This window comes from Rhinopithecus roxellana, chromosome 18 (genome assembly GCF_007565055.1).
Source record: "Rhinopithecus roxellana isolate Shanxi Qingling chromosome 18, ASM756505v1, whole genome shotgun sequence".
Classification (NCBI taxonomy): domain Eukaryota; kingdom Metazoa; phylum Chordata; class Mammalia; order Primates; family Cercopithecidae; genus Rhinopithecus; species Rhinopithecus roxellana.
Genome location: NC_044566.1, coordinates 59955286 through 59964556, shown reverse-complemented (window position 1 = coordinate 59964556; position 9271 = coordinate 59955286). Strand labels below are relative to the sequence as shown.

The 9271-nt window shown below is 44.4% G+C and overlaps 1 protein-coding gene across 5 annotated transcripts in view; it reads left to right on the top strand.

Annotated features, from left to right (window-relative positions):
* Positions 1 to 5606: 5606 nt before the first annotated feature.
* The window catches only part of PDS5B (PDS5 cohesin associated factor B), a 198488-nt gene continuing 194823 nt past the window's right edge, over positions 5607 to 9271 (top strand). For all 5 annotated transcript variants that reach the window (XM_030922200.1, XM_030922199.1, XM_030922201.1 and 2 more), the window contains exon 1: positions 5607 to 5772. The gene's annotated coding sequence lies outside the window, so the exon portion shown is untranslated. The remainder of the gene's footprint in view (positions 5773 to 9271) is intronic.

The following is a 9271-nucleotide window of genomic DNA, read 5'->3' as shown; positions in this document are numbered from 1 at the left end:
TTCCTCCTTGGGCACCCAAACCCTTCCCTGCTGTCCCCAAGACCTTGCCCATCATCCATCAATTGAAGAGTTAATGCTTCACACAGCAGGAAGCATATGGGGTCCTATTCAAGCTATAGCCAGTATCTATCTGTTCTCATTGGTCCTTGCCTGTCCTGTACAGTTGCAAATATTTCAATAGTATCCTTGGAGATTTCTATGCCTCTAGGAGCAAATTTTATATTATGAAACATTATGTTTTGTAAAACAATCTAAATCTAAATACATGAATATAATATGTTCTGGACTGATATATACCAAAGCATTAAAAGTAATTTTTTCTGCTGGCATAATTATGAGTGATATTTTATTCTTTTTAATCTTAACTGCAGTTCCAGATTTCTCTATAATGGGCAGATAATTTACACAGCAAAAAATTAAAGTGTATCTCTAAACTGGTTTTATTTCATAAAAAAGAATGGAGATGTCAACATTTTTCAATAGCTCCATCTGCTGGCCGCTGAATAAAGCTAATTTTAAATACCACGTTTTAACTAAACGAGAGGGCCAGGAGAAGAAATAGAATTCCTGTGTCAGAACAAAGGATGCTTCCTACATATCCATGAAGAGTAAGTATTAGGAGTCAAGTTAATTTACTAGGAATAAAAAGTGATACAAACTTGGTTCCATATAGAGTGAGCTACTACCCTATGCTCAAAAACAGGCTGCTTGCCTAGAACAGAAATGTGAAACTGAAAAATTGTTTTGGAGTTTTTGGCCATCTTGCACTGGAATGCTGATTTTTAAATTAAAAAAAATTTTTTTCTTTGAGACAGAATCTTGTTCTGTTGCCCAGGCTGGAGTGCCGTGGTGCAATCACTGCTCACTGGAACCTCTCCCTCATGGGCTCGAGTGATCCTCTCTCCTCAGCCTCCCGAGTAGCTGGGACTACAGGTGAGTGCCACCATGCCCAGTTAACTGTTTACTTTTTATAGAGGCAGGGTCTTGCTATGTTGCCCAGGCTGGCCTCAAATTCCTGGGCTCAAGCTGTGTGTCCACCTCAGCCTCCCAAAGTGCTGGGATTATAGGAATGAGTCACCATGCCTGGCCTGTAGATTTTTCAAATAGTGCAAAACTAAATAACATTGATTAGTGATTGCATGTGAATATATGAATATATGTGAAATGTATTATATTGAAGGAATTTATATGCCTTTGTACAAATATTCGAACCAGCAGTCTAAATTCTCCTTTGCTTATTCTCATTACTTATCAAGTGAAATTGCTCTTGGTTCCATATCTCTTTATTATTTCCAGAAGTTGAACTGATGATAAATGCTTTGTTAAACCCAAATCTCTCTTTGGATAATAATGCAAGCTACCATATTTTGTGTAAAAATTTCTGTCATCTATCTTTCAAACTCTTTTAAAAAGTTAGATGTATCAAACATATTCCAGTATAGTTTCTGAAGATCTAGTTTACAGAAGTTTCCCAGATGATTTTGGTATTCTTCCACTCCACTCTAGTTAAGAACCGCTGCCCTGGGACTGTAGACGAATGTGGCATCCTTTCAGGAATATTTGCATTGTAAAGAGGATCACAAGATGGGCTCATTGCCTCATGCAGGGGATTAACTGTGGAGGGAGAGATTTGAGGCACCAGGGGCTGAGTCTTGGATGAGGGTGAAGGAAAAGAGCCCGTATGCTATCTTTCAGCAGCAGTGATATTGTGAATGAAGGATCAACTTCAGGGGCTTGGAGTTTATCACAACGCCTCACCTGTTTGCCTAATGCCTAAAGTATCACAAAGCTAATTTCTGTTGGGCTTAATCTCTTCAAATGGATATGAATGGGTTAGGGTGTTTTTTTTTTATTTTTATTTTTATTTTTTAGGCAGAATCTCGCTCTGTTGCCCAGGCTGGAGTGCAGTGATGTGATCTCCGCTCACTGCAACCTCCCCCTCCCGGGTTCAAGCAATTCTCTGCCTCAGCCTCCCAGGGTAGCTGGGATTACAGGTGCCCACCACCACACCTGGCTAATTTTTGTAATTTTAGTAGAGACGGGGTTTCATCATGTTGGCCAGGGTGGTCTTGAACTCCTGACCTCGTGATCCATCCACCTTGGCCTCCCAAAGTGCTGGATTACAGGCATGAGCCACCAAGCCCGGCCTAACTTTTTCAAGTGACACAACCACATTCCAAGATGTTTTCTGAGAATCCAATGCCTTAACCCAATAAATTAGTCGAGTGGGAATTTCAGCACAGTTGCAGGCTAACAGGGATCAAATTTTTGTGTTGACTAGCCTTTGGGACATACCTTGAATTACACTGAACAAGTAATGTTTGTCTAGGTAGGGCCCAGTCTCATCATTTACTAACTAGCTGCCCAGTGTGCTCTACTATGCATAATATGATAAACATTTCACCACAGTTTGGAAACCATGCTGTAGTGTAGCAAGGTTGTACTCAAAATGCAGTAGGGGCCATGAGGGTATATTTAGGACTGTCCAGGTTAATTGTGTGCATTCCTGATGTCTTCCAACTTCCTGACCTCTTGAACCTCAACTTTAGACTCTATTTAAAAAAGCCCAGGTAACCCAAATATGAGTGATGTGGCAGGCTGAATAATGGTCCCCCTACAAATCCATGTCCTCATCCCCAAACCTTTGAATATATTATGTTATATGACAAAGGGGAATAAAGGTCACTAACCAATGGACCTTAAATTAGAGATTATCCAAGTGGGCCCAATATAATCACAAGGGTATTAAAAGTGGATAAGGGAGTCAGAGGAAGAGCTGCGGTGACAAAAGCAGGTCAGAGAGACGCCACGGAGCTGGCTTTGCGGATGGAGGAAGGAGGACATGAGCCAAGGGATCTGGGCAGCTTCTAGAAGGAAATAGTAAGAAAATGGATTCTCCTTTGGAGCCTCCAGAAAGGCACACAGCCCTGACAACACCTTGATTTTAGCCCAGCGAGATACCTGTCAAACTTCTGCACTCCAATAAGACAATAAGTTTGTGCTCTTTTAAGCCACCAACTTTGTGATGATTTGTTATAGTGGCAATGTAAAATTAGTAGAGGTGGGAACTATATTTGTGGTTATTCATAATCAAAGACAATTCTCCTAACCATTTCTGTATAAAACCAGCATTTGGACATAATTCCCACATAATTTCTCTTTTTTGGAGTAGAAAGCATTCACAACTGAGTTTTGAATGGTTCACACTCTTAACTGTCTTAAATAATGTCACATCCAATTATGTTGATGCTAATGAATTGCAACTTGGCTATTTTTAAAAATCCCAAACACAGAATATTATTTTTGTTCAAATATCAATTTTAGATTTTAGTTTTCCCAAACAGTATTGTTTTAAACGAAAGTTTATATTACCGATTTCCGTAAAGCCACTTGCAGTCATAGAAAAGTATGCCCTTTTGTTAGAAACTATGCTTCATTAAAGCTTTAGAGTTTTTCCTCTGTCTGTCCTAATGGTAATTGCCCCATTCACCCTTACCATGTAGCTGTTTTGAAGGCTATCTCCTTTCTGCCCACTCTTTCTTGGGCTTAATCCTGTGGTGTTAGCAGCCTAATGTGGGCGATATGTATTCTGGGCCTCATTATTGAAACTCAAGGCATCGTTTCATAAGAGAGCGGGTTAATGGTGAAACTGGCAAAACAGCTCACAAAGCTGATGTGACACCTTCATCCCTTTCAGGACTCACTGCCATATACAAGATGTAGGGTGACATTCTTAAAGAATTCATACATTCAACAAAATATTTACTGAGACTTCTAGGTGTCAAATGATGGGGATAAGAGCACTGAATAATTTATACAAAAATTCCTGGCTTGGCGCAGTGGCTCACGCCTGTAATCCCAGCACTTTGGGAGGCTGAGGCGGGCGGATCACAAGGGCAGGAGATGGAGACCATCCTGGCCAACATGGTGAAATCCCGTCTCTACTAAAAATTACAAAAAAATTAGCTGGGAGTGGTGGTGCGTGCCTGTAGTCGCAGCTACTTGGGAGGCTGAGGCAGAGGAATCGCTTGAACCCGGGAGGGAGAGGTTGCAGTGAGCTGAGATTGCGCCACTGCACTCCAGCTTGGCAACAGATCGAGACTCCTTCTCAAAAAAAAAAGAAAAAGAAAAAAAAATTCTTGCTCTCATCCTGCCGTTCTTCTGAAACTTTCTTGCTTCCTGGCTTTGGAGGTTTGGGAATTGAAGAAAATAAAGTAAAAAAGATAATGAAAACAACCAAAGTGGAAAGGTTTTTCTAGATCTAGACATCCTACTCTCTTCTTCCATACAAGATTTATGCTGATGGAACAACAATGTAAAATAAGAAAATTCCTGAGATAATTTTAAAAAGAGGGCAGAAAAAACTCATAGTAGACTTCATCAACGAATGTATAAAATGGGTAGAACCTGGAGTATTCAGTGGCAAAATCTTGGACATAGGAATACAGTAACACAACATATTGGTCTAGCAAGCACTGTAGGAGACTGAAGCGGAATTGTCCAGGGAATCCCACAAAAATGGAAATGAAGAGGTCTCAGTATCTCTAGGTGCAGAAAGGAGATAGCCTTCAAAACAGCTACATGGTAAGGGTGAATCGGGCAATTACCATTGGGACAGACAGAGGAAAATGCACCTAGTATCTCTCGGTGCACAGTAACATTAGTTTATATATCAGCATTACTTATCTTTTCTTTCAGTTGATAAGTATCCTATTGTAATCCATTCATTCACCCTTTGCTTGTTCATTGTTGAAACAAATTCTCCCTGGAACAAAATTCTAGTAACCACACCATATTGGGGGAAACTTCCTTACAGAAGGGATGATATTAGAGTAAAAAGAGGAGGAAGTCCCTTCTTCAGTTCTGGCAGGGACCTGGCTGGGGAGGAAACCTTCCCCCAAGGTAGGTGATCTGTTGAGACCAGGCTAAACCCACTTGAGGGACTGGCATCCCCTAAAGGTGAAGAGGGGAGGAGACCCACCTCCTGGAATGTGTCCCTGTGGTCTCCAGATGATGTCTTCCTCTAATAAGGACAATTCTGCCAAAGGAATAGAATGCTTCGTCACAGGCTCAATTACTCTGTCTCCGCCAGCCTACCACCTATAAACAATTCATCAAATTAGGAAAGCGAGGAGATTTAATAAAGACATAACACATAAAGTGTAGGAAAACTATTTGTATGGCATTCTGAGACGACTAGGTCAGAGTTAACAAGTAAGGAGCAAAGTAGTTAACAATACCAATTCTGTTAGCCCAGCACAACACCTGTGCTGAATGTGTTTAAAAAAATCTCCCAACCTTTATCTAAAAAGACAGGGCTACGTAACAACCGGAATGATTTTTGTCGGTGGAGGTCTAGGAAGCCGAAAGAGCAGCGGACGCCTTGACAGCTGCTAGTCTCGCGGCCTCCGCGGCGGCGTGCCCGTGTGCCTGCGTGCGCGCGGACGGGGCGGGGCTGAGGAGGGGAGTGCGCGCGCGCGGACGGGGCGGGGCGGGGCGGAGCTCGGAGGGCGGGCGCGCGCGGGGCCGTCTGGTCGGCAGGGGGCGCTGCGCACCCATGCCGCGCTCTGCCTGCCCCCGGGGTGCTGTCCGCGGCGGTTCGATTGGAGCAGCCGCCGAAGAGCGCTTGGCGCCATTTTGAAGCGGAGAGGAGGAGGAACGGCCGGGCTGGCTGCGGAAGGGGAGGGGGGAGAGAAGGCGATTGGATGCGGCGGCGGCGGCGGATCCCGGAGAGCCGCGGAGTGAGAGGAGTAGCGAGTCGGCAACCCGGAGGTAGGAAACAATTCAGTTAACGGAAAGAAAATGTCTCTCTTCTCTGGCCGCGGCGCTCCATTTTTCGGTGGCCGCCACTGCCGCTGTGTGTGTGTGTGTGTGTGTGTGTGTGTGGCAGGGCTGAAGCGCCGCCCGCCCGGGTGCCAGGCGCGACTCGCCCCCCGGCATCGGGGGCTGCAGCGGGCTGCTGTCTGGCGGCGGCCCGGGGCGGGGGTCGCGGGGCGCGGGCCGGCTGCGCGGTGGGGGTGGGGAGGGCCCCGCGGCCGACGCGCGCCTCCACGCCGCGGGCTCTGCTGCAGCCTGTGGAAATTAAACTTGCCGCTCTGATCCCGGCCCGGGCGGCGGCGGCGGGCGGTGACCTTGCGCGCGGGCTGGGGTCCCGGGGCCGCCCGGCCGCCCGCGCCCTCCTCCCGCCGCCACCGCCGCCGCCGCGCCCCTCCCCCCGCGCCCCGGCCGGCCGGCGGCTGTTTCCCGGGCGGCAGGCGGGCGGCGCGGTGCTCCTGTTGAATCCTCCCGCGGGCGGGCTTCTCCCCCTTCCGGGCGAGAGGCAGGCGGGGACCGCGGGTCGGGGCCGCGGGCGCTCTCGCCCTCGCCACCGGGTCCCCGCGCGCCGCCTGGCCTCCGCTTCGGGCCGGGGGACGGGCTGAGCGTGACATTTTTGCGCTCTTCCTCGCTGCTCGCTGGAGGGAAATCGCGCTCACCGCGCCGCCCGGAATGGGTACTCGGGGAACCTGAGGACCCAGTTGAGGAAGAGCCCAGCGCTGGCGTGGAGGGACTCCTCCCAGGCGACAACTGGGTTCTAGCTTTCCTTTCGGAAGGAACGGCAGGGAAAATGGTGTGCAATTGTGACTCGTTAGTGTTTTTGCACTGTTATTTTAATGCTACTTTAAAAGTTTTCGGTCCGGAGAAAAACCTTGTTTGTTGTTGCTGCTGCTACTGCTGTTGGTTTTTGGTAGAGACGTGAAAGCTAACTCTGAAGTAGCTGGACAGTTATTTTGGAGAAATGACTGAAACCAGAAACGCCGCCCCTCGCCTTCGGAACTGCAGGCTGCTGCGTTCCTTGCCGCGGACGGGGCGAGCTCCGGGAAGGGTTGAAAGAACAGCTACCCACCCATTCCCGCGCGTCTTCAGCAGCCTCTCTACCCCAGCAAGGGTTAACCCTTTTTTATGTCGAAGAAAGTGCTTCTTGAACTTTTAATAAGAGGTGATGGATGGGCAGTGGTGCCCCGACTGATCCTACCCTGTCGATGAAATAGTTTCGGAAACTTTGGATATAGCCTTAAATTAGAGGGTTGGTCTGCGGTGTGGAGAGAGTTGGGTAATCCTATACCATCTTCCTAATAAACTTCAAAAACTCAAGTTGTGTTTACGTGCAGGAGGCGAGCTGTAAATAAATCGTCATTACCCAATACTTGAACGGCAATATAGTCATTGTTCTCAGTTAACCCATCCAGAGTTCCCAGACAGAACGTTTTTTATATTAACTCATGTAGTGGTCAGGTAAACTCGTTAAAAGCCACAAATATGGACTTGAAAGACAGCTTTTTATGCGGTACACATGTCTGAGATGTTCGCATCTTTAGGGACAGTAAAATGAGTATTCAATGGTGTATACGGGTCAGTTCTTGGAACAGTTTGTTCTTGTATCTCATGGTGATAGCAGAAAACCGAATTAAAATTTGTAGTGGTGAATATGTAGGTGAAAGTTAACATGGGACCGTTTATGTTAAGATCGATTGATTCTCAGAAACTGTAAAAACATCTTAAGAACGTTATTCCTTAGAAATAAGATTCGTGCTTAATATACATTTACAAGTATATGTAAAAAGATGCACTTTAGACTTTATAAAAATTATCCAAATAGGGACTTTTTCCTCCCTTTTCTGATGGTTTAAAAAATTGTCCTCTTCTCAGCTGGCGTTTACTTAAAGATGTGTTTTAAATGGGAAGGTCGTGTTTGTGTTCACCTTTTTTCTTTTTTTCTTTTCTCCTTGTTTTGGTTAAGGCTGATTTTCCCTATATTAACTTTTACAGCCGCTTTTGTTACTCTTGTCGCCTTTATTCTCTCGTGTTATGTCTCTCCCCTCTCATTTTTACCCCCGTATTAGAGAGACATGTACTGATGATAGTGATTCTTGTCATGAGATGTTTGTATTAAGCTTATTTGTATTATACTGTGTTAAGCTTATTTGTAGTAAGATTCTACCGAGTTGACTGTTTGATGAAAGTTGTTTAAACTGTTCTGCAGCTTTGTTTAACAAAGTAACATTTTGAGGAGTAGGCTTTATCAATAATTTGTTAGGCCTAAGATAAAGTAATACTCTGTTAGGGCTTGCCCTGGAGAAGAATGCAATGGTAGAAAATACCCAAAACTTTGTGAGAAAGAAATATTTCGGGAAGTTGTATTCTTTCTGCTTATTCCTCTTGGGAAATTGAGAGACTGCCTTAGAACTAACAGGAGTGCGCTCAGTATGATTTGGCTTATGGACTCTTGAATGACATGGACTGTATATAACTTATATTGGAAAAGAATACATTTGTGTTTCCTGTGTTAGTGTTAGAGAGCAACAGGAAAACTTAAGGATGATCTCCAACTCGCTTATACATGAGAAATTCTGTTCAGATTTTAATTTCATTGATTTATCTGAGGCCACAGTCATATTCATGTGGTGGAATTGGGGCAGCTCGTTAGATATCCTGGAAGCTGAGAAGTTTCGCTATTGTCTTTTTTTGTTCTATTCAGGATTTAGCAATATTTATTAATAAAAATTTAGGGTAGCACATTACCCTCCATCCCCTTCTCACCTTTTTATTCATTTAACCAAGAGTAAAGTTTTGTGGTTAGCCATCTGTTTCAGCGTCTGGTTTTTAATAATTTCTGTTTAGGATTCAGTCCATTTAGGTTGTCTCAGAAGATAACCTCTTGTAGGTCTTTGTTTCTGGGAGCTGCCTGCTCTTTCATGATGTAATATTACTTGACATGGCATTTATTTATTGTTTGTGAAACTTCTAAGAGTAATTTGGGAAAGTTAGTATGACCTTTGTTTTGTTACAAGATATAGTGCATACATGAGCGTGTGTGTATTTTTTAATTTTTAAACTTAGTTTGCCACACAAGTCATCTGTCACTTCCAGTTACAATATGCATTTTATTTGATTTTTGTATTCCTGTTCGGGAATGTTAAAGATTCCAAAAATACTTAGTTTAAAAATAAGCCCAGTAATTTCTCTGAGAATGTATTTACTTTTTAAGCTTAGTGAAGAAGCTGCCAAATGGTTTGCAGTTCTAACTCCTTGGAGAGTAGAGGTGAGCCCTTTTCTCACACTGTTCTGTTATGAGCCACCTGATTCTAACCATTTCCCCCCATTAGTTGAAAAAGGTTTTAGAATCCTTTCTCATTAGTTAGTTCAGAATTAAGAATAAGTCTGCTGTGTTGAGACTGTAATTGTTTTAGCTGGCATGAGTGATCATGCACAGTGAGAAAATCATGACAATAAA